Source organism: Triticum aestivum, chromosome 5D (genome assembly GCF_018294505.1).
Source record: "Triticum aestivum cultivar Chinese Spring chromosome 5D, IWGSC CS RefSeq v2.1, whole genome shotgun sequence".
Lineage (NCBI taxonomy): Eukaryota > Viridiplantae > Streptophyta > Magnoliopsida > Poales > Poaceae > Triticum > Triticum aestivum.
The window spans coordinates 288,646,216-288,671,713 of NC_057808.1; positions in this window are offsets into that span (position 1 = coordinate 288,646,216).

Genomic DNA, 25,498 nt, shown 5'->3' on the forward strand with positions numbered 1-25,498 from the left:
GCGGGAAAGCACCGCCCTCGTCATTTTGTTCTGGATTTCTATCGATCGATCGCGCGAAAATGTTACGCTTCGCAAGTTCTAAAGGAAAAGGCGGCACACTTACGACTCGTACGCGTCGCAACCCCGACAGTCCGGCTCGCACGCCGCTCACCAGAGGGGACACGCGTTGTCTTGCAATTTCACTGACATGTGGGACCGTAATTGAATAAACCGTCGATAGCCGAAATCTAATCGCTCGGCGGGCGTCGGCTGAGAAGAGAGAAACGGGGGAGGGAGAAGAGATCGCCCGCCCGCCGCGCACGGACTCCAAGAAATATATGGTGATAATGTGAGGTGGGCCATGCTGGAGTCCGGACCGCTTCCGGAGCCCGCTCTCACCGCCCTGGCCCCTCAAGACGCCAGCTGCCCGCCGCATGCATGCATAGCAAGTAGTACTCCTTATGTGGAGGAGAGAGAGGCATTGACAAAGTCAAGGAGTGGGCTCTGCAAGAGCCCGTCTCTACACGTGCTCCTAGGTATAAAAAATAATTCTAAAAAAGGCATAAAAACAATTGTGTCTTAAAAAAAGAAAGGTAAAAAACATTTGAGAGGAAATAGATAGAGAGAAAGTGAGAAAAAGCTGTAACCTGGGCATTACATGAGGAAGGAGGGAGTGGTGCACATGCCAAGTTCACTGGGCTGCCGTGTTTCACACTCCTCCGTCGTAACAGTGGAGACAATAGCTTTCATCAAAAATAAACAATGAATACTCGTTGCTCGTCCTCTATATCGGAAAGAATACTTTCATTCGCCGACATGTGGGACGTCGACCATCCTGGTCCACCTGCCATGCACAAAATTATCCTGGTCTACCCCGGTCGTATCGCAGGCCCAACCTTTCCCACTGTAAGTTGTTCGGACGAAGGAACCATCATGACTTCGTTGAATTCCGCTTCTTCAAGAAAACTTACTGTACCCGCAATACTGCTACCACACGCGAAGACTGGACGGCACTGTACCACGTCATATCACTGAAACCCACTAGGCCAAACTAGCCCGCCTAGGTCATCTATTTTGGAACGGAGGGAGTACGTCTCTGCACTGCTATGATTTTGTGTTGCACGTTCTCTGTACTTTTGCTACGATTTTCCTACCCTATGAACCAAATGAGGCCTGAATGTATGTCGACTATTGTCTGATCGATCGCTAAGCCTACAATTTTAGGAGCTAGGGCTATTGGTCGATCGACGAGGGATAAGTATAAGCGTACCACGAGCTCATCAGCCCCAACGTTTCTCTTCGGTGAGTGTTTTGCAAGTACTATAGCTCGCACAGTAGCTAGCCTACTAACACCAAGAATCATCAAACAAGCCCTGCTGATATGATAAACAGTTCAAACTTACATCTAAGCATGCCATATATTACATCAAAAGCTGGTGAGGATACATCTGTTTCCATAACTCGGAGAGGGTTCGCATGATTCATCGCATGATTCACTATCAAACAAAAGTAGCAAGATCCGCCCACACAAGACAGTGCACTAGCCCTAAGATGGTTTGATAACACGCATCGTTCTGGTAATTAAACACAGGGCAATGCAAACTACCCTGAAGGATTAGCGCGACCAACTATTTCTTGTCATCGATCTCTCGGGCAATGACCACAGCACGGACAGCGGCATGGGAATCGATTTCTGGGGCGATGTCCACAGGACTGACCGCGACATCGGAATCGATCTCTGGGGCGATGTCCACAGGATGGACAGCGGCATCGGAATCGATCTCCGGGGCGATGCCAACAGGACGGGCCACGACATCGGAATCATCAAGGACGTCCACCGGCACCTGCACAACCCTAACATATTAGCAAGCACATTGCAAATAATCAAAAACCACAACTATGGTAATAAGCCATTATTTTTTACCTTGTGCAGCTCACCGGGGGATCTCATCCCTCCGGGGGCCATCTCCTCGTCCTCGATGGGGGCCATCACCTTGCCAGGGGAATACTGCTTCTCAACGGCGACTATCTCCTCAAACTCGGTCTTGAGCCTCACATAGGTGGCAATCAGAGTTCCTGGGGTAGGCACGGTGGGGCCCTTGCTGTTCTTCCAACTTTCTTTGAGGAGTTCGTCCGCCAACGTCCTCAACTCTTTGGCCAGTGCTTGTTTCTTGGAGTTCTTCGTCTCCATGGGTTGGCCCGCCAACATGGTCAACTCGTTGGTCGGTGCTCGCTTCCTGGAGATCGCTGTCTCCAGTGGGTTGTCCGCCGGCAACTCTTTGCCTAGTGCTCCAGGATCCATCAATGAACTGACAAACAAAAAGCAATCGAAAGGAAACCACAATCGCAATGAAAACGGGAAAAGAATAGGATGTGAGAATCGGTCGGTGCTTCGCAAAAAGAAGATTCTTGGAATGAAAATATAGCAGCATAACTGATTCGCCCACCTTTCCTTCGTCGGTACAGAAGAAAAATGGCAGAAGTGAGTAGCCTGGAGTGAGGTTTTCTTCAAGAAAGGGAAGAAAGGGCTTGAACGAGCGTTCCAGTGAAATGATGGTTGCTTCGTCCAGTCCAACTTGGAGGCCACCTTACCACTGCTGGTAAAGGTGTGGGTTTTGTGATATGACGGGTCATGACGGCCACACCGGGGTGACAGGTGAGTCTCGACTGTAGCACCTCGCTGTGATTTGGTGGATGGCACGCGGGCCCGGATGCTTTGAAATGTCCCGCATGTAGATAGAGCGGCTAGTCATATAGGAGTGCTCAATATTGTGCACCGCGACCAAGGCGGAGAGGAAAACGAGAGAACTACGTAATTAATGCATGAGTTTAATTAGGGTAGTTTTGTAAAGTACGAGATACATTCCTCCAATCGCAAAATGCCTTGGTTCATGAGATTTGAGATTTGAGCCCTATAAACCGGAAGGGAGGGAGTACTGCACACGGTGTAGTCTAGTCACTTGTTGAAATCTCTAGAAAGGCAAATACTCCTTTCCGGTTTACAGGGCTATACTACTCCCTCCGTCTAGGTGTGTAAGTCATCTTACGAAAACCAAATAGTCCCAAAACACTTAGGCGCGGTGCATTAACTTCTACCTTGTTTCTTGTTTCTTGACATATCAACCAATAAGAGATGAGAGGTGTGCATGCTTTTAATGACTTGCAATGGCTAGTTCATTGCATGCAATGCTATTAATTAGCAAATAAACATTGGTGACCCCAGGAGGAAACGGTGCTAAGCGCGTGGACCTATGCAGAATGAGTATCAACCAATGGATAATGGAGTTTAATTGTTAAACAATAGCAATTTTGTCTCATGCAAGAGCCTGGCTAGTACTCCAAGGAACCGCACCACGCGAGCGTTCGCAACTGCCACGTTCGGGTTGCGCTTGGCTCTTCGCCTCTTCGAGAAGACGAACAATGATGTTACTCCTACTTCTACAGTATCGAATCCACTGCTGCATGTCCGTCCACCTCGTGCGGGAGGGATAGCGTGTAGCGAAAGCTTCTACTTACTGCTCCTGCCTTTGCGTCTATGACAGGTGGGCCCAACAGGTGGTTGGCCCTCCTGTCATGCAGCCAAAGGCAGGTGCAGTTAAGGCACTGGAGCTCAGTCCGCGAGGGAGAGGGCGTTGTAGTAATCAAATTTCTCGGTCTTGTACGAGTTGACGCGACACATCAAAGCACTGCACTCGATATAAGTCTTTTTACACATTTCAAATGGGCTACTTCGTATGTAGGAGTAGACATATTCTGCTTCGTATGTAGTCACTTGTTGCAATCTCTAAAAAGACTTATATTTGGAAACGGAGGGAGTGCAACGCATGCATGCCGTGACTTTCCTTTTGATACTTGCATGTGTTGATTTGATGCACCTTGCCAAATTTTGACTATAAATTTAACTAACCAAATTTTCATGCATGTCACAAAAAATTACGGGGCTGTTTGGATTGTGACTATGTTTGTCTTATGTTGCCACATTATTTTTCCCACACTTGCCACACTTGCCTAACCTGAGTTGCTCAAATTGTTAGACACACTTTGGCTTGCCTAAGGGAATCTTGCCACAATTTTTGTGTCTATGACATGTGGGGTTCACTGCTAATAAAAAATTCTTGCCTTAGGTGTGGCTTATAAAAAGACTTATATTTAGGAACGGAGGGAGTAGAAAATATAAATAATAATGCATGTTGGGGCAACCCACGTTTCCGCTAATTTTAGCCGTGGGCTTGTTCACAATTTTTACGAGGGGGTGGTTGTTCATTTAATGGAGGGACTTGTAGTACCAGACTTGAACGATACAAAGTGTGACCTGGCACACCATAACACCACTTGGAACAAGCGGGTAGCTATCTCAAAAAACAATCAACAACTAAAAAAACCGCTACCTGGAATGTAGTAGTACACAATTTTAAACGATTGTTTTGATGGAGTGAAAAAGGAAAACTACCCCACTACGTATATATAGGCCGGAGCCTACGCGCTTGCTTGCTAGGGTTGCTCTATTCACACACTCTCATCCTCTCCAGATCTAAACAAGATAGGGGTAGTAACACTGTCTTTCTCCCTTCAAAAAACACTGGCTTTCTATCCTCACCGCTGGTTACAGATCCGGACGTATCCCCCTCCGCCGGTGAAGGGGAGGAGGGGCAGCGTTTAGGCCGTCGTCGACAGCGAGGGAGGAGACCCACTGCCGGCCGCACCGTTATCTCTGGCCGAGCGCCGGCGCGGGAGGTCCTCCGATCCCTTCGTCGTTGCCTGTGGGCGGATCCGGCCTCCCGCCGCCCACCTATCCACATCCCGACGACCTTCAGGTATATCTTCGTTCGAAACCGCCTTAGCTCTACTTCCCCAGCTCGCTACGTCGCTGCATGTGCATCATTTTCTACCTCTCAGCCCCTCTCGATCGGATGGTCCAACGTCACATATTTTTTCTTCTATTGTTAGAGGTAAAGCTACTTCATGGAGTCGAATCTTGTACTCCCTCCGTCCGAAAATACTTGTCATTGAAATGGATGTATCTAGATGTATTTTAGTTCTAGACACATCCATTTTGATGACAAGTAATTCCGGACGGAGGGAGTACTTGGTTCAAACAAGAAATAAAGTGGGGGTGGGGGAATTTAGTATGTACATCGGACTTGGTACAAACAGGAAGGAAAGGGGGTGAAAGTAGTACAGACTGGTCATCCAACCGGTCTCTTGGTCGAAAAGGGAAATATAGGGGTAACGCTGTACACAGTGGTATGACCAGGACTAGATTTGCTATCCACACATAGGAGTAGGTGGCTAGAGTGAACAAAAATGGGACCAACCCAGATATGTTTCTTGGATGTTTGTTTCTCGGGGCAACAAACTATGAATCACCACTTTATGCCCCTGTTTACGTACATGGTGCTGGACTGCTGGTGCACCCACTGTCCCATGCCCTTATACCAAATATTTAGGCTCCGTTCGGAATAAAGGGGCAGAAAACATAGGTCTTGATGAAAATAGAGGAATAGGAAAGGAATGTAGGTATAAAACTATGGAACAGCGAACCGGAGGAAACTCTCAAGAGAATGTGTTCGGATGGACTACGAAATGTACAGATTTGTTTTTTTAGAGTAGCATGCTTGGCAGTATGAGATGCTATTTGTTTATTCAGCTGCACAGTGACTACTCTTGTCCTCACCTCACGTACCACACATAGGTTGATTTTTTATTCCGGCAACACAGCACAGCAACCTGTCTAACGCATGGCAGCGAGCGCCTGCCTCGGGCTTCCGCCCAAAAAATGAGCAGCGCGTGGATGTTTCTAATCCTATGGAATCAGTACTACCAGACCAGCTTTCCTATGAAACACTATTCACCTTTCCCGTGTTCCGAACGGTTGGAAGGGAAAGAATACCGTAGGAATTGTGTTCCTACGAAAATCCTGCACCAAACCTGTGAACCGAACGCAGCCTTAGCTGTTCTTAATCTAATGTCCCTGGTAAAAATGAAGCCATGCCACTGTTATAAGCCATGACAAGTTTAGCCAAATGTTTTTGCCTGTAATTGTTTGAGACTCTGACTGTTTCCTCTGTGCCTTTTTGTGCAAACAGGGATATCCAATTCACCTGGTTGCTGTTGTGACCTTTTGGTGCACTGCACAAAACTCTTCTTAAAAGAAGTGACTTTTGTGCTGTTTAACTGGAATGTCAGAATGGAACAGTTGGTTCATTTTGGTGGAACTGCACAAAGGGAGATCTGTGTTCCAATCCTCATCATCCATATTGGCGCCATAACCTTCCTTTAGGTAAGAATGATATTTAATGCATGTGTTCATCTCTATTTTCCGACTGCCATGAGAAAATAATGCTGTTTTTACTAGTACACTTGTACTCCCTCACTGACAAAACCAATTCTGAATTAGAAGGCCAATCATGTACTTGGTTTCACCAACTGGTGAGGAGAAAGAGAAACAGAGCATGAAGAGGAAGAAGAAGAAGAATAAACAGTGCCAAGGCGATCTTGCTGAAGCCAGAGGCCTCAGTCGAGGCCATTCAAGGGCTCCGGCAACGACTACCTTACATGTGAGACGATCCTCCAGGGAGCCCTTCCACTTCTGCTGTCTCACTTAATTAATTAGGAGTACTTAAGTACCACTAATTTATTACTGCCTAATTTTCCTGTTGGAGTTAAACAAATCTTTAGTAGGACCCTATGCTGAATCATGTACGTGTGTATGTTTGTCTATGGAGGTGAATCATGTGGTGGAGCAGGGAGGGAATATTATTAGTGTCATGACATAATAGTGCTATTGTTTTGCATGTCAATTTATTGCCATTGGTTCAATGAGGCAATGTTTTGCGTATTGTCCATCATGAATTTGATGCTACTGTTTGAGTAATATGCTAATGTCTTCCTATCCTTTCTCACTAAGCTAATGAAGGTTTCACCTTGTTCCTACTTGTGCAAACAGGGATCATGTTGTGCCAATCATACATTTTAGTGGAACTACACAAGACAATACAATGAACTGTATCCCAGCCAGTGCTTTAACTCTGCTGGAAGTTCTTGATAATCTTTCGATATAATCTCAGCACTGGTAAACAAGAGTGATTTCAACCATACATTTGAAGTGCACAAAAATATATACTATTGTGTGATTCCAGTGAGTGCTTTATCATCTCTTATGGGACTACATGAATAAGCTTTTTTTCTCAGGTTGGTACGGGCCTAAGGCCTTCATCCATATTAGTTTGCTGTCATCTCTATTTGTATCGTGCTACTGTCATGAGAAACTCCTTTATCTTTGCACGTTAAAGTTTTGCAACCTATGATAAATGGCAATGCTTTGAGTGTTGAGTTGAGCTAATTGGCACTGATTAAATAAACTAATACCTCTCTTTAAGCAAGACTACTATGTTGCTAACTTTACCCATTAAGATAATGAGGGTGCTTCTATTTGTTAGTGTATGTTTCATCAACTAGTCCCACTATTACAGTAATCTCACTCTCTCAATATATGTGCCAACAGGGATGCTCGATTTTGGTGGAACTGCACAAAAACTTTGGGTGCTTCATTGCCTCGACAGCTTCCGTCCTTTCCTGTCAGTCGCTAATCTCCGCTTGCTTTCTTCCTTTGCTGTCAGTCGCTTGGCTTATCTCGGCTTCCAGTCAAAGGAAATAGTAATTGATATGCTACCTCACACAGGTTGGTACTGGTCTTTATCCTGATTATTGTGCCTGTCATATGTATTGGTAATTTGGTATTGTGCTACTGTTTGCCGATTTCATAAAGGAGTAATTTGGAGCCTGAACTCGCAGGCAAATCATTACATCGGGTGATTTCAGTAGAACTGCACAAAATGATCAGATGGACAGGTACTTATGCTGCTGCTATGTACTCCAAAGTTCACTCAGACAAGCATCGATGTTGACAAGAAGTGCCTATATTCATTCGAGTATCAACCGGCGTCAACCAATTGTCAAACTCCAAGTATTAGGAGAGTGAACGCCAAAAATATTGCTTGGTGCATAGCCCAGAAAAACGCAGTCCAGTCTTTGGTCCCAACTTGTGCCTTTTGGTTATCGGCACATATGGTAGCGAACTATATGGCATGGAGTCTAAAGATTCCAGACAAGTTGGTTGACGCGTATATTCATCTGGCACTTAATCAGTCTGCACGCCAAGGATGCTCCATTTCAGTTGAACTGCACAAAAAATTTGGGTGGTTCATTTTCTCAACCGCCTCCTTTCTCGTCTGCAATGTAGAATTTTGGCGAGATACAGGACCAAGATGAGCCAGTAAACTAGTTGGATGAAAGTAGTGGCCAAGTTGCTCAAACCTCCCTCGGCACGAGGCCACTATTTGAGGATAAACCTACAAGCAAAGTTCAGATTGTCTGTGCTGCCTCTTATGTACTCGAAAGTTTACTCGTACAAGAACTAATTTTAGCAAGAAGTACCTCCGATTGAACACCATTTACCAGTCTGTACCCTAGGTAATTAAAGTTCGTCCATGGATCATATTGGCTGTGATCTCAATCATTTGGATGCATAAACATACTGAACATGTGTATATCTGAATCTTTTTGTGAATTATGTATGAATATTGTCGTGTGATCTATCAATCATTTGGATGCATAGATATGCTGAGCTTGTGTATATATGAATCTTTTGAGTTGTTGATAGTGAATGTTGGCTATGAATATGAACGTGTCCTGTGAACCTGAGTTTGATATGAATGTTTACCTTTTCTGTTGTATTTGTGTGTGAACTTGTTAGTATGCCTACTGTGGGGTATAAAACGCAGGTCTCTTATAAAAGTAATGCTGTGTCCAATTTATGTTTTCCCTTCTAACCACATTATATATATTTATATTATTACTATTATCGTATATTTTATAGAGACTTATATATACATTATAAAAACATCCCACGTGTTATTAACTTATAAAAGTAAATGTTTAACGGAAGTTGGCAAGGAAAATCCTGGTTGTTTTTGACTCACAGGCAAGGAAAATCCTGGTGATTGCGTACAAAAGCTTGCGAAGATTTTAAGGACCAATTTAATAATAACGCGCTCATTTTTATTTTGAGCAATAACTCGCTAATTTCTTAATTATATATATATAAATGTGCCTCTCCGGTTTATTCTTTGATATTAATTGCTCCTTCTAACATAACATTATATATATAACGAGCCCACCTAATACGTGTATTTCAAGGAAGTGCAAATGGGCTGGGATTTCTTAGAAAATATAAATGGGCCTGATTGACGCGAAATTATTTGTTCACCCAGCCCAGCAAATGGACTGTACATTCTAGAAAACATGGGTTAAATATATGCCACATTTTTGCAGGCTGACATGTGGGCCAATAGGTCGAAGCCTACGCAGGGCGTTGTCAACTTGGTCAACAAATGATTGTGTCATCCACAGCCATTGGATTTATATCCAACGGCCGGCATGCACCTTCAATCTCTCGTCTTCTTCCTCCAGCGTCGCCGGGACCGCCTGGTCCGGCCTCCGGCGGCTAGCGGCTCTGCTTAGCACGCATCGCTGCGAAGCGCTACCCCACCGCCGGCCAGGCTATCCCTCCACCCCTCGACACCTCCTGTTATTCTCCACAGACTACAGCCCCACGCCGCAACAGAACCAGTTATAACCCTTCTCCTCCTCTCAATCTGCGACTCCACTGCCGCGTTTTCCCATCTCCGAGTCGTTCCCGTCCGGGGCCTCGCCGTCGTCCACCGCCTCGCTGCGTTCGGTGCGGCGTGGTCAACAAACGAGAGTCATCGGAAGAGGACTGTACGTGGAGAGCCTGACGGCTGGGACCCACGAGGTCCATGGTCGCACGCAAGGAAAGTTCCTCCTTATTAAGCTGAAAAAAATGTTTCCTCCACCTGACAGCTGGGACCCACCGGCTGTATCTTCGCACGGAAGGAAGTGCCTCCTTGTTTTGCGAAAAAAATTATTCATCCCGTTGACAGCTGGGACCCGTCAGATTTGGTGACTGACTTGTGGGCCTACTAAGCGGACGTGTACGCACGGCTTTGTCAACTTAATCAACAAATGATTCTAGCAGCTGGACCGTTGGATGTTAATCCAACAGCCGTGCTCCTTCTTCAACCTCTGTTCTTGCTCCTGTCTCCCGTGGGCGGCACCGCGGCTGTGCTGCCGCGCACCCGAACCAGTGAAGTTTCCCACTCCTCTCCATCTGCGACTCCACTGCCCCGTCTTCCCCATCTCCGGGTCGTTCCAGTCTGGGTGCGCTCGGCACGGTGCGGTCAACGTGGTCAACAACCGAGACTCATCGGAAGATGACTGTACGTGAGAGGCTGACAGTGGGGACGCACCACGCCCATGGACGCATGCATGCAACGGAACGCGGCAAGGTCAACATGGTCAAGGAACGACTTCCATCGGAAGTATACTGTACGTGGAGAGTCTCAGCTGGGTCCACGGCCGCAGCAAGTAAGTGCCTCCTTATTACGCGGAAAATAATGATTCCTCCAACTGACAGCAGGGACCCACTAGACGGGCCATCGTATTTTGCGAAAAAAACGTTTGCCCCCTGACTGCTGGGACCCACCTGACGGGCCACCGTATTTCGTGAAAAAAACGTTCCCCCCGCTGTCAGCTCGGACCCACCGGAAGTGCCTCCTTATTACGCACAAAAAAATGAATACTCCCCCGGCTAGCTGGGACCCACCTTGGTGGGAGGCTGACTTGTGGGCCTACTAAGTTGACGGGGACGAAGGGCTTTGTCAACTTAGTCAATATGAACGATTCTAGCTCCAGTGACCGTACGATGTCCATCCAACGGCCGTAGTGCTTCTTCAACCTCTGGTCTTCTTGCTCCAGCCGCCCAAAGCAGCGCCGGTCGTGCCGCATGCTCCTGCCTCCCGTGGCCGGCTGTGCTGCCGCGGAGGCCTCACCGCCCCCTACTATTCCCACCGCTGGCCAGGCCCTGCGGCGACGGCAGCCTCACACCGCAGCCGAACCAGTGAACCCTCGTACTCCTCTCCGCGCGGGCTTCCACTGCCGCGTCTTCCCCGGCTCCGCGTCGTCCCCTTCCTAGGCCTCGCCGTCGTCCACCGCCGTGGTGCTCTCCGCGCGGCGTGGTCAACGTGGTCAAGGAACGACTTCCATCGGAAGAGTACTGTACGTGGAGAGGCTGACAGCTGGGTCCACGGCCACAGCCCAGTTTTTTTGTGATTTGCCAAGTAAGTCGCTTTGTCAGGCCTGTTGGGCTGCAAATCTTTCAAGACGAGGAGAGCTTTCATTCGGCTGGCCGAGAAAATGGCCCATCAGTAATGAGAAATGGGCTGTACATTTTTAAAACACATCAAACCGGCAATTAGTTTCAAATATCTTTTTTTTCATTTCGAGATTTTAAATTACATTAATTTTTATGCGTGGAGAATTTGTTGGATTTTATATTGATATACATTTATTTTTAAAATCAGTTTGAATGTGAGTCGAAATTTCGGGATTAAAAACAGTTCGGACCGCACCGAAATATGCAAAATTTCGTATAATTTTTTAACCGTGGCCACAATATGGGCTGTAATGCTAACAAAAAGAATATGGGCTCCAAAAAAACCTTAATAATTAGCAAATGGGCTGTAAATTATTAGAAATAATGGCAGATGGGCTGTATGCTGTTTTCCACAGATTTGAGGCTTTCCTAAAAAAAGGTTGACGCACAAGCAGTGACTGTTGGATGGCCATCCAACGGCCGTCGTGCTTCTTCAATCTCTGCTCTTCCTGCTCCAGCCGCTCAAACAAGCGCCGGCGGGACTGCCTGCTCCCTCCTCCCCGCGGCCGGCTCTGCTGCCGCGCAGGCCTCACCGCCCCACCGTACTCCCATCGCTGGCCTAGCCATCCCTCTACTCACCCACACCTGCTGTTATTCTCCGGCGACGGCAGACGAACCAGTAAACCCTCGTACAGTCGTACTCCCCTCCGCGTGGGAAACAACTGCCGAGTCTTCCCTGCCTCCGTGTCGTTCCCTTCCTAGGCCTCGCCGTCGTCCACCGCCCTGGTGCTCTCGGCGCGGCCTGGTCAACGTGGTCAACGACCGACATGCATCTGAAGTGGACTGTACGTGGAGAGGCCGACAGCTGGGTCCACGGCCGCACGCAAGGAAATGCCTCCTTATTACGCGCAAAATAATGATTCCTCCACCTGACATCAGGGACCCACCGAAAGGGCCTCTGTATTTCGCGAAAAAAACGTTACCGCCGCTGACAGCTCGGACCCACCAGCTATATCTTCGCACGCAAGGAAGTGCCTCCTTATTACGCACAAAAAAATGAATACTCCCCCTGTTAGCTGGGACCCAGTATAGTGGCAGGCTGACTTGTGGGCCTACTAAGTTGACGGGGACGGAGGGCTTTGTCAACTTAGTCAATATGCACGATTCTAGCTCCAGTGACCGTACGATGTCCATCCAACGGCCGTAGTGCTTCTTCAACCTCTGGTCTTCTTGCTCCAGCCGCCCAAACCAGCGCCGGTCGTGCCTCGTGCTCCTGCCTCCCGTGGCCGGCTGCGATGCGGCGGAGGCCTCACCGCCCCCTACTACTCCCACCGCTGGCCAGGCCATCCCTCTACTCACCCACACCCCCTGTTATTCTGCGGCGACGGCAGCCTCACACCGCAGCGAACCAGTGAACCCTCGTACTCCTCTACGCGTGGGCATCCACTGCCGCGTCTTCCCCGGCTCCGCGTCGTCCCCTTCCTAGGCCTCGCCGTCGTCCACCGCCCTGGTGCTCTCGGCGCGGCGTGGTCAACATGGTCAAGGAACGGCTTCCATCGGACGTGGACTATACGTGGAGAGGCTGACAGCTAGGTCCACGGCCGCAGCAAGGAAGTGCCTCCTTATTACGTGCAAAATAATTATTTCTCCATGTGACAGCGGGGACCCACCGGACGGGCCACCGTATTTCGCGAAAAAAACATTTGCCCCTGACTGCTGGGACCCACCAGCTACATCTTCGCACGCAAGGAAGTGTGTTTGGGCAAAAAAAATGATTCGCCCCCTGACTGCTGGGACCCACCAGCTACATCTTCGCAGGCAAGGAAGTGCCTGACAGTCGGGACCCACCTGGTCGAAGCGTACGTAGCGTTGTCATTCTAGTCGCGAACGTGTACGTACATATATACTGGTGGATGTAGAGGCGCGCACGTGTCATAGTAGAGGCGCATACGTGTTGTAGTAGAGGCGCGCACGTAGCATGTACACGTACGTACAGCGGCCAGGGTGCAAGAAAGAAAATACGGCCACGTATGTGTACATACGGGCGGGGTCTCGAACACCTACTCACGCATACGTACGGCCAGGGCTCGTGTACATGGCTGGGTCGAAACGGAGAAACAGCGTCGTCGTCGTGTTCATGGGGAGGCAACGGAATGCGTCGTGTTCATGGGGAGGCAACGGAATGCGTCGTGTTCATGGGGAGGCAACGGAATGCGTCGTGTTCATCGGGAGGCAACGGAACGCGTGGGAGCCAACCGACTGGGTCGGAACGGAATGCGTGGTCGTGTTCATCGGGAGGGCTTGGACGGAACAGGCGATGGAAACGAGGCCTGGCATACCGCACAACGGAGGAAACGGACCTCCTACGTTCGGAACGGGGTCCTGTTGATCGGGAGGGGTGTGGCGTACCGCAAAACGGAGGAAACGGACCTCCTACGGTCGAAACGGGGGTCCTGTTGATCGGGAGGGGTGTGGCGTACCGCAAAACGGACGAAACGGACCTCCTACGGTCGAAACGGGGGTCCTGTTGATCGGGAGGGGTGTGGCGTACCGCAAAACGGACGAAACGGACCTCCTACGGTCGAAACGGGGGTCCTGTTCATCGGGAGGGGTGTGGCGTACCGCAAAACGGGACTCCACGGGATACTGTTCATCTCCACCGTCGACCTCCTCCAGCCTCCACGGGCTACCGTCGACCTCCTCCAGCCTCCACGGGCTCCTGTTCATCCAGCCTCCACCGCGCGCTACTCCACCGGCTACTGTTCAACCACCCCTCCACGGGCACCCCTCCACCGTCTACTGTTCATCCAGCCCTCCACACCACGGGGTCCTGTTCAACCACCCCTCCACGGGCACCCCTCCACCGTCTACTGTTCATCCAGCCCTCCACCACACCACGGGGTCCTGTTCATCCAGAGGCAACGCCACCGCTCACTGTTCATCCAAACCCCCCCCGCAACGCTCACTGTTCATCCCAGAGGCAGCATCGATCGGCTTCAGTTAGCAGCAGTAGCGAAGGAATCGCTCGATCGGGTTCAGTTAACAGCCATCGATCGATCGCTCGGGTTCAGTAACGCGTAGCCTGTAGTGCAATCGCTCCGGTTCAGGTAGAGCCCAACGCCTCGCTCGGGTTCAGTTAGAGCCAACGCCTCGCACACACGCGCCTACGTGTACGAGAGAAACGCGCATCGCTCTGCCCCCGACCTCCCACCGTCACCGGGAACTCCCCGAAATTTTCCTCGCCCTCGCTTCTAGCACGGTTTTTTCCATCATGGACGGCCCAAAGAATGTCATGCAGCTGCGTCTCCGGCCCGCCCAGGACGAAAATCCCATTCTCTATCATGATTTTTTGTCATAGAAGTAGGAGCCCACCACATCTACGATGATACCGGGTTTTGTCATAATTATCGTCATAGAAGTGTCATATGTATGACAGAAAAAAATTTCGTTCGGCCCAAAATGGCACGGATGTGTCTTTTTTTGTAGTGTCTCCAGTGTACTGAGGAGGATCCTCGGGGTGCCACTAGTTAGCGAGCTCCTCCGGATCCCACTGATAAACAAACTGTCGATAGGGGCTAGGGGTGGCTCCGGCTCAGGCTCTGGAACTGGTGTCAGGCTCCAGTATGCATAAATGGCCTCCGGCAGGATGAGGTACGTGCCTAAAAATATGTTAAACAAAGAGGGCGTAGGCAAGGTAATAATCTCACAATAATTTTTATCAAATATCAATTTATACTTAAGCATCTTCTTCTTATCTTTAACAATAAAGTCATGTGCTACCATACTCTTATAATCTAGAAAGACAGGTGGCAGCAACTGTTCTTCTTTCTCATAATGCCTAATTAATAGGTATATTAAAGTGTGCAGCAAGGCGCGAGGCAAAGATGCCACCCAGGATGGGGCCCTTTGTACGGTTCGGACTTAACCGTTTAGCAATAATAGCGCCTAAACTGAAAGTTGTATCACGAAACAAAGCATGGCGCAAAATAACAATATCAGGAGCACTAAGATTTCCACTGTTCCCGCGACCAATCAAGCATCTACTAGCAAATATTGCAAAGTAACGTAGTACAGGAAAATGCATGCTAGTAATTCTTGCACCGGAAACTTTCCTCGTTTCCCCTACATCAATTTCATTAATAAATCCCTCCACATCATTACGGTGTGGTTCCTCTATGCTGCCCTCAAAGGGTATCTTGCATACCCGACAAAAATCATATAAGGCCATCTCCTTAAATTCATCATATAAATGAAACTCCACTGAAGGTGGTGATCTCCTAGCATGGAAATGAAAATTTTGCACAAAAATATTAGTGAGTAGGAGATACCGTTCGCGCTGGTCGTGGAGGAAGTCGGTGAGGCCTGCATTCTTAGCCAAATAATAAAAATCATCATGAATCCCGGCTGCCTTCAAGAACTCATCACAAGGCCATTCACACGGTCGAACCTCCGCGGTGCGAGGGAGATTATATTTGAGTTCTTATCCTCCTCACTTTGCTTATCCTTCGAGCTTCGGCTCGAAGAGCCTCTCAACAATCTCTTCATCATTTTCTTTTTCTGAAAATTTCTGAAATTTTTAGTAACTCAAACTAAAAGTGAACCAAACTCAACAAAATTGATAGCAACTACTCCCACAACTGCCTAGAGACTATATCATGCATTAGAACTACTTGGGACCATATAAATTGGACATGCAAGCTCAAGAGCTGGGTCACCTAAGCAGCAAAAAATTGCAATAAATAAATCATTAGCACAAAAACTAATTGGACCATTGGAGGAGACACATACCGAAGAAAAATCCCCCAAAGCAGTTTTGTGAGTGGATCTTTGAGCAAGGAGAAAGAAAATCGTGGCAAAACGAGCTAGAACATGAGTTTGAGCTGTGTGGTGATTTTTTCTGGAGGAAGACGAAGTGTGTGGGTGCTGGAATAAGTGGAGGGGGGCCACGTGGGGCCCACGAGGCAGGGGGCGCGCCCAGGGGGTGGGCGCACTCTGGACCCTCGTGGCCAGGTGGTGGCTCCCCCTGGTGTGTTCTTAGTGCCATATATTCTTAAATATTCTAGAAAAAAATCATATTTCAATTTCTGGGCATTTGGAGAACTTTTATTTTCGGGGTATTTTTTTATTGCAAGGATAATTTAGAAAACAGATAGAAAATACTATTTTTGCTTTATTTAATCTAAATAACAGAAAGTAAAAGAAGGGTACAGAAGGTTGTGCTTTCTAACTTCATCCATCTCATGATCATCAAAAGGAATCCACTAACAAGGTTGATCAAGTCTTGTTAACAAACTCATTCCGAATCGCATGAAACCGGAGAATTTTCGAATAACACTTGGTTACCTCAACGGGGATATGCACGTCCCCAACAATAAGAATATCATATTTCTTCTAGACAGTAGGAAGAGGAAATTCAAAACCTCCAATAGTAATTGTTGAAGTTTTTCCAATAGAATTTATACTGTGGACTTGAGGTTGCTTCCTCAAAAAGTGTACCATATGCTCATTACCATTAACATGAAAAGTGACATTGCCTTTGTTGCAATCAATTAACAGCCTCTGCAGTATTCAAAAAGGGTCTACCAAGAATAATCGACATGCTATCATCCTCGGGAATATCAAGAATAACAAAGTCCGTTAAGGTAGTAACGTTTGCAACCACAACAGGCACATCCTCACAAATACCGACAGGTATAGCGGTTGATTTATCGGCCATTTGCAAAGATATTTCGGTAGGTGTCAACTTATTCAAATCTAGTCTACGATATAAAGAGAGAGGCATAACACTAACACCGGCTCCAAGATCACATAAAGCAGTTTTAACATAGTTTGTTTTAATGGAGCATGGTATCGTTCGTACTCCTGGATCTCCAAGTTTCTTTGGTATTCCATCCTTAAAAGTATAAGTAGCAAGCATGGTGGAAATTTCAGCTTCCAGCAGCTTTCTTTTATTTGTAACAATTTCCTTCATATACTTAGCATAAGGATTCATTTTTAGCATATCAGTCAAACGCATACGCAAAAAGATAGGTCTAATCATTTCAGCAAAGCGCTCAAAATCCTCATCATCCTTTTTCTTGGATGGTTTAGGAGGAAAAGGCATGGGTTTCTGAACCCATGGTTCTCTTTCTTTACCGTGCTTCCTAGCAATGAAGTCTCTCTTATCATAACGTCGATTCTTTGATTGTGGGTTATCAAGATCAACAACAGGTTCAATCTCTACATCATTTTCATTGCTAGGTTGAGCATCAACATGAACATCATCATTAATATTATCACTAGGTTCATGTTCATTACCGGATTGTGTTTCAGCATTAGAAATAGAAATATCATTGGGATTCTCAGGTGTGTCTACAACAGGTTCACTAGAAGCATGCAAAGCCCTATCATTTTTCTTTTTGTTCCTCTTAGAAGGACTAGGTGCATCAACATTAGTTCTCTGAGAATCCTGCTAAATTCTCTTAGGGTGGCCTTCAGGATACAAAGGTTCCTGAGTCATTTTACCCCCTCTAGTCATAACCCTAACAACATTTTCATTTTTCTTGTTATTTAATTCATTGAGCAAATCATTCTGAGCTTTAAGCACTTTTTCTACTTGAGTGGTAACCATAGAAGCAAGTTTACTAATGCGTTTAAGTTCATCTTTAACTCTAGCCATATAATCACCCAAGTGTTCGATCATATAAGCATTACGTTTCAATTGTCTACTAACATAAGCATTGAAGGTTTATTGTTTAACAATAAAATTACCGAACTCATCCAAGCATTGGCTAGCAGATTTATAACGAGGAATATCACCTTCATCAAATCTATAGAGAGAATTTACCTTTACTACCTGTGTCAGGTTATCAAGACCATGTATTACTTCAATAGGTGGTAAATTCTTAACATATTCAGCTTTAATACCCTTTTATTTCATTAATTTCGTTGTCTCTTGCATATCTTCAGGACTGAGAAATAGAATACCCCTTTTCTTCGGAGTTGGCTTAGGAGTTGGTTCAGGAAGAATCCAATTATTTTCATTAGTCAACATATTATTCAATAGCAATTTGGCTTGATCAACAGTTCTTTCCCTGAAAACACAACCAGCACAAGTATCCAAGTGGACTCTGGAAGCATCGGTTAGTCCATTATAAAAGATATCAAGTATTTCATTTTTCTTGAGAGGATGATCAGGCAAAGCATTAAGTAATCGGAGAAGCCTCCCCCAAGCTTGTGGGAGACTCTCTTCTTAATTTTGCACAAAATTATATATTTAAGGCAGCTTGTTTCTTATGAGCGGGGAAATATTTAGCAGAGAAGTAATAAATCATATCCTGGGGACTACACACACAACCAGGATCAAGAGAATTAAACCATGTTTTAGCATCACCCTTTAATGAGAACGGAAATAATTTAAGGATATAGTAGTAGCGAGTTTTCTCATCATTAGTGAATAGGGTGGCTATATCATTTAATTTAGTAAGATGTGCCACAATAGTTTCAGATTCATAGCCATAAAAAGGATCAGATTCAACCAAACTAATTATGGGTCGACAGAGAAATCATAATCCTTATCAGAAATACAGATAGGTGAAGTAGCAAAAGCAGGGTCATATTTCATTCTAGCATTCCAAGATTTTTCTTCCAGCTTAGCTAATAATTTATTAAGATCATATCAATCATTGGAAGCAAGAAAATCTCTAGCAGTTTCTTCATCCATAACATAACCCTCAGGCACAACAGGCAATTCATATCTAGGGGGAGAATCTTCATCATCAATATTATCAGTTTCAATAATTTCATTCTCTCTAGCCCTAGCAAGGTGTTCATCAAAAAATTCACCTAGTGGCACAGTATTATGAAGCATAGAACTAGTTTCATCATAAGTATCATGCATAGCAGAAGTGGCATCATCAATAACATGCGACATATCAGAATTAATAGCAGAAGGAGGTTTAGGCGTCGCAAGCTTACTAAAAACAGAAGGTGAATCAAGTGCAGAGCTAGATGGTAGTTCCTTACCTCCCATCGTAGTTGAGGGAAAAATCTTAGTTCTTTCGTCTTTCAAGTTCCTCATAGTGACCAGCAGATATAAATCCCAAGTGACTCAAAGAATAGAGCTATGCTCCCCGGCAACGGCGCCAGAAAATAGTCTTGATAACCCACATGTATAGGGGATCGCAACAGTTTTCGAGGGTAGAGTATTCAACCCAAATTTATTGATTCGACACAAGGGGAGCCAAAGAATATTCTCAAGTATTAGCAGTTGAGTTATCAATTCAACCACACCTGGATAACTTAATATCTTCAGCAAAGTATTTAGTAGCAAAGTAGTATGGAAGTAACGGTAACGGTGGCAAAAGTAACAGTAGCAGTTTTGTAGTAATTCTAACAGTGGCAATGGTAAAGTAACTAAGCAAAGATCAATATGTCAAAAGCTCGTAGGCATTGGATCGGTGGAGAATTATGTCGGTGCGATTCCTCATGCAATAGTTATAACATAGGGTGACACAGAACTAGCTCCAGTTCATCAATGTAATGTAGGCATGTATTCCGAATATAGTCATACGTGCTTATGGAAATGAACTTGCATGACATCTTTTATCCTACCCTCCCGTGGCAGTGGGGTCCTATTAGAAACTAAGGGATATTAAGGCCTCCTTTTAATAGAGTACCGGACCAAAGCATTAGCACTTAGCGAATAAATGAACTCCTCAAACTATGGTCATCACCGGTAAGTATCCCAATTATTGTCACTTCGGGGTTAACGGATCATAACACATAATAGGTGACTATAGACTTGCAAGATAGGATCAAGAACTCACATATATTCATGAAAACATAATAGGTTCAGATCTGAAATCATGGCACTCGGGCCCTAGTGACAAGCATTAAGCATAGAAAAGTCATAGCAACATCAATCTCAGAACATAATGGATACTAGGGATCAAACCCTAACAAAACTAACTCGATTACATGGTAAATCTCATCCAACCCATCACCGTCCAGCAAGCCTATGATGGAATTACTCACGCACGGTGGTGAGCATCATGAAATTGGTGATGGAGGAAGGTTGATGATGACGACGGCGACAGATTCCCCTCTCCGGAGCCTCGAACGGACTCTAGATCAGCCCTCCCGAGAGAGATTAGGGCTTGGTGGCGGCTCTGTATCGTAAAACACGATGAATCCTTCTCTTTGATTTTTTTCTCCCCGAACGTGTAGAGTTGGAGTTGAGGTCGGTGGAGCACCAGGGGGCCCACGAGGCAGGGGGCACGCCCCAGGGGGGTGGGCGCGCCCCCCACCCTCGTGGACAGGGTGTGGGCCCCCTAGTGTTGATTCTTTCGCCAGTATTTTTTATTAATTCCAAAAATATTCTTCGTGAAGTTTCAGGTCATTCCGAGAACTTTTATTTCTGCACAAAAATAACACCATGGCAATTCTGCTGAAAACAGCGTCAGTCCGGGTTACTTCCATTCAAATCATGCAAGTTAGAGTCCAAAACAGGGGCAAAAGTGTTTGGAAAAGTAGATACGATGGAGACGTATCAACCACGCCATCGTGCTGACGGAACTCTCCCTCAACCTCAGCTGGATCAAGAGTACGAGGGACGTCACCGAGCTGAGCATGTGCAGATCGCAGAGGTGACGTGCGTTCGGTACTTGGATCGGTTGGATCGCGAAGACGTTCGACTACATCAACCGCGTTACTAAACGCTCCGCTTTCGGTCTATGAGGGTATGTGGACACACTCTCCCCGCTCGTTGCTATGCATCACCTAGATGGATCTTGCGTGTGCGTAGGTAATTTTTTTGAAATACTACGTTCCCCAACAGTGGCATCCGAGCCAGGTCTATGCGTAGATGTTATATGCACGAGTAGAACACAAAGTATTGTGGGCAATAATAGTCATACTGCTTACCAGCATGTCATACTTTGATTCGGCGGTATTGTTGGATGAAGCTGCCCAGACCGACATTACATGACCGCTTTCATGAGGCTGGTTCTACCGACGTGCTTCACACACAGGTGGCTAGTGGGTGTCTATTTCTCCAACTTTAGTTGAATCAAGTTTTACTTTGCCCGGTCCTTGTTGAAGGTTAAAACAGCACACTTGACGGAAAATCGTTGTGGTTTTGATGCGTAGGTAAGAACGGTTCTTGCTAGAAGCCCGTAGCAGCCACGTAAAACTTGCAACAACAAAGTAGAGGACGTCTAACTTGTTTTTGCAGGGCTTGATGTGATGTGATATGGTCAAGACGTGATGATATATAAATTGTTGTATGAGATGATCATGTTTTGTTAAAGTTATCGACAACTGGCAGGAGCCTTATGGTTGTCTCTTTATTGCATAAGATGCAAGCGCCATATAATTGCTTTACTTTATCGCTATGCGATAACAATAGTTGCAAAAGCAATAGTTGGCGAGACAACCATGTAACGACACATTGATGGAGATCAACATGATGGAGATCATGGTGTCATGTCGGTGACGATGGAGATCATGATGGTACTTTGGAGATGGAGATCAAAGGCACAAGATGATGATGGCCATATCATGTCACATATTTTGATTGCATGTGATGTTTATCTTTTATAATCTTATTTTGCTTAGTTCGACGGTAGCTTTATAAGATGATCCCTTACTAAAATTTCAAGGTATAAGTGTTCTCCCTGAGTATGCACCGTTGCGACAGTTCTTCATGCTGAGACACCACGTGATAATCGGGTGTGATAAGCTCTACGTTCACATACAACGGGTGCAAGCCAGTTTTGCACACGCAGAATACTTGGGTTAAACTTGACGAGCCTAGCATATGCAGATATGGCCTCGGAACAATGAGACCGAAAGGTGGAGCGTGAATCATATAGTAGATATGATCAACATAGTGATGTTCACCGTTTAAAACTACCCCATCTCACGTGATGGCCGGACATGGTTTAGTAGATATGGATCACGTGATCGCTTAGATGATTAGAGGGATGTCTATCTAAGTGGGAGTTCTTAAGTAATATGATTAATTGAACTTTAATTTCTCATGAACTTAGTCCTGGTAGTATTAGCATATCTATGTTGTAGATCAATAGCTCGCGATGTCGCTCCCCGTTTATTTTTTATATGTTCCTAGAGAAATATAAGTTGAAAGATGATAGTAGCAATGATGCGGACTTGGTCCGTGATCTGAGGATTCTCCTCATTGCTTCACAGAAAAATTATGTCCTTGATGCACCGCTAGGTGACAGAACTATTGCAGGAGCATATGCAGACGTTATGAACGTTTTTGACATGCTCGGTATGATGACTATTTGATAGTTTAGTGCACCATGCTTTACGGCTTAGAACCGGGACTTCAAAAATGTTTTTACGCCATAGAGCATATAAGATGTTCCAAGAGTTGAAATTGGTATTTCATACTCATGCCCGTGTCAAGAGGTATGAGACCTCTGACAGTACTTTGCCTACAAGATGGAGGAGAATAGCTCAACCAGTGAGCATGTGCTCAGATTGTCTGGGTACTACAATTGCTTGAATCAAGTGGGAGTTAATCTTCCAGAGAAGATAATAATTGACAAAGCTCTCTAGTCACTATCACCAAGTTACTAGAACTTCGTGATGAACTATAATATGCAAAGGATAACGAAAACAATTCCCAAGCTCTTCGCGATGCTAAAATCGGCGAAGGTAGAAATAAAGAAAAGCATCAAGTGTTGATGGTTAACAAGACCAGTAGTTTCAAGAAAGGGAACTTTAAGAAGAAAGGGATAGAAAGGGAACTTTAAGAAGAATGAAAAACAAGTTTTCATCCCCGTGAAGAAGCCCAAAGCTAGACCCAAGCCCGAAACTGAGTGCTTCTATTGCAAAGGAAATGGTCACTGGAAGTGGAACTGCCCTAGATACTTGGCAGATAAGTAGGATGGAAAAGTGAACAAAGGTATATTTGATGTACATGTTATTGATGTGTACTTTACTAGTGTTTATAGCAACCCCTCGGTATTTGATACTGGTTCAGTTGCTAAGAGTAGTAACTCGAAATGGGAGTTGCAAAATAAACAGAGACTAGTTAAGGGCGAGGTGATGATGTGTGTTGGAAGTGATTCCAAGGTTGATAAGATCACCATCGCACACTCCTTTTACCTTCGGTATTAGAGTTGAATATAATATAAATGTTATTTGGTGTTTGCGTTGAGCACGAATATGATTGGATCATGTTTATTGCAATACGATTATTCATTTAAGTCAAAGAATAATTGTTGTTCTATTTAAATGAATAAAACCTTCTATGGTCATACACTCAATATAAATGGTTTATTGAATCTCGATCGTAGTGATACACATATTCATAATATTGAAGCCAAAAGATTCAATGTTAATGGGCTACTGGAATCACTTATTTGTGGCACTGCTGTTTAGGTCATATTGGTGTAAAGCGCATGAAGAAACTCCATGCTAATGGGCTACTGGAATCACTTGATTATGAATCACTTGATGCTTACGAACCATGCCTCATGGGCAAGATGACTAAGACTCCGTTCTCTGGAACAATGGAGCGAGCAACTGACTTATTGGAAATAATACATACTCATGTATGCGGTCCGATGAGTGTTGAGGCTCGCGGCAAGTATCGTTATTTCCTGATGTTCACAGATGATTTATATACTTGATGAAACATAAGTCTGAAACATTTGAAAAGTTCAAAGAAGTTCAGAGTGAAGTGGAAAATCATCGTAACAAGAAAAAGTTTCTACGATCTGATCGCGGAGACGAATATATGAGTTACGAGTTTGGTCTTCATTTGAAACAATGTGGAATAGTCTCGCAACTCACGCCACCTGGAACACCACAGCGTAATGGTGTGTCCGAACGTCATAACCGAACTTTATTAGATATGGTGCGATCTATGATGTCTCTTACCAATTTACCACTATCGTTTTGGGGTTATGCATTAGAGACAGCTGCATTCACGTTAAAAAGGGCACCATATAAATCCGTTGAGACGACATCGTATGAACTGTGGTTTAGCAAGAAACCTAAGCTGTCGTTTCTTAAAGTATGGGGTTGTGATGCTTATGTGAAAAAGTTTATCCTGATAAGCTCAAACCCAAATCAGAGAAGTGCGTCTTCATAGGATACCCAGAAGTAACTATTGGGTACACCTTCTATCACAGATCCGAAGGCAATATATTCATTGTTAAGAATGGATCCTTTCTAGAGAAGGAGTTTCTCTCGAAAGAAGTGAGTGGGAGGAAAGTAGAACTTGATAAGGTAATTGTACCTTCTCCTGAATTGGAAAGTAGTTCATCATAGAAATCAGTTCCAGTGATGCCTACACCGATTAGTGAGGAAGTTAATGATGATGATCATGAAACTTCACATCAAGTCACTACCGAACCTCGTAGGTCAACCACAATACGTTTTGCACCAAAGTGGTATGGTAATCCTGTTCTGGAAATCATGTTACTAGACCATGACAAACCTACGAACTATGAGGAAGCGATGATGAGCCCAGATTCCGCAAAATGGCCTGAGGCCATGAAATCTGAGATGGGATCGATGTATGAGAACAAAGTATGGACTTTGGTTGACTTGCCCGATGATCGGCAAGCTAAAGAAAATAAATGGATCTTCAAGAGGAAGACGGACGTTGATAGTAGTGTTACTATCTACAAAGCTAGACTTGTCGAAAAAGGTTTTTGACAAGTTCAAGGTGTTGACTACGATGAGATTTTCTCACTCGTAGCGATGCTTAAGTCTGTCCGAATCATGTTAGCAATTGCCACATTTTATGAAATCTGGCAAATGGATGTCAAAACTACATTCCTTAATGGATTTCTTAAAGAAGAGTTGTATATGATGCTACCAAAAAGGTTTTGTCAATCCTAATGGTGCTAACAAAATGTGCAAGCTCCAGCGATCCATCTATGGACTGGTGCAAGCATCTCGGAGTTGTAATATACGCTTTGATGAGTTGATCAAAGCATATGTTTTTATACAGACTTTTGGAGAAGCCTGTATTTACAAGAATGTGAGTGGGAGATCTGTAGCATTTCTGATATTATATGTGGATGACATATTGTTGATCGAAAAGGATACTGAATTTCTGAATAGCATAAAAGGATACTTGAAAAGAATTTTTCAATGAAAGACCTCGATGAAGCTGCTTATATATTAGGCATCAAGATCTATAGAGATAGATCAAGACGCTTGATTGGACTTTTACAAAGCACATACCTTGATAAAGTTTTGAAGAAGTTCAAAATGGATCAAGCAAAGAAAGGTTCTTGCCTGTGTTACAAGGTGTGAAGT